The sequence below is a fragment of the Tenrec ecaudatus genome, chromosome 2 (genome assembly GCF_050624435.1).
Source record: "Tenrec ecaudatus isolate mTenEca1 chromosome 2, mTenEca1.hap1, whole genome shotgun sequence".
Taxonomy (NCBI): domain Eukaryota; kingdom Metazoa; phylum Chordata; class Mammalia; order Afrosoricida; family Tenrecidae; genus Tenrec; species Tenrec ecaudatus.
Genome location: NC_134531.1, coordinates 90022409 through 90023485, shown reverse-complemented (window position 1 = coordinate 90023485; position 1077 = coordinate 90022409).

The window sequence follows — 1077 nt, the reverse complement described above, 5'->3', positions numbered from 1 at the left end:
AAGCTTTCCTTCCCAAATACCCCTGGCTTGGCTCTAATGGAATACAACGGCAATCGAGTACTGCTACTTGAGGGTTGTTTTATCTACTCCATTCCATGTCTCTTTGACGGTTAGCTTGCTTGAGTCAATAAAGGGGAAGAAAATTGCTTCAATTTAAGGAAAATCTATTAACTCATTTAGTTCTCTAAGGTACTATGTTTTTCTGACACTGAAGTACTAGTTTACAAACAATGTCATGGAAATTGGAAAATCTCCGAACAAATGGAAATCATTGTGTATTTGTGTGTTCCCAAAATAAGGAAAAGAAAGCAGTCTCTCTTCTTGAATCACCTTCCTCCTAAACCCCTATAAAGTGATTTAGCAAGCGAAAAATAATACATGTACATGTTAGTTTGACCTGTCATGTAAACATCCTTTTATCAAGCTGTTAGAATATTCCAAGTATTATGCAAACCCTCTTTATGTATATGATCATATTAAACTTTAGAACAATTTGTAAAGAGAAATTATTACAACTGTTTTCCAGTGGGGAAAACTGCTATCCAGCAAAGTTGACCAACGATTTTAATCACACACCTTTTAACTTAAAGACATCATGCACAACCAGGTTAGTCAGATTTTTAAGCATATAAATGCCTTGTATTTTACTATTATACTACACATATTATTATTTAAGGCTCTAGCTTACTTAATTCCTTGTTTTAAAAAGCACTTGGTAAGTTTCTGGTGGTGGTATCGTTTATTAGATCCCATCAAGCCAGTTCCAATCATAGTAGCCCGGCTATTTACAGCACAGGCAAGCACAGCCTGGCCCTGCACCTTCCCATAATTGCTCTATGTTTGAGCCGATTGTTCCAGCCATGGTGCCAATCATCTTGGCTAGCGTCTTCCTCTTTTTCAGTGCCCCTCGATTTAACCTAGCACCATGTCCGACTCCAGAAACTGGTGTCTCCTCACAATAGTTCAAAAGACGTGAGACAGCAAAGGTGAGAGGGTGGGGGAAGGAGGGTAAAAAGAGGAGCCAAGGGCTCAAATAGAAAGTAAATGATGGTGGCAGCATATGTACAAATATGCTTG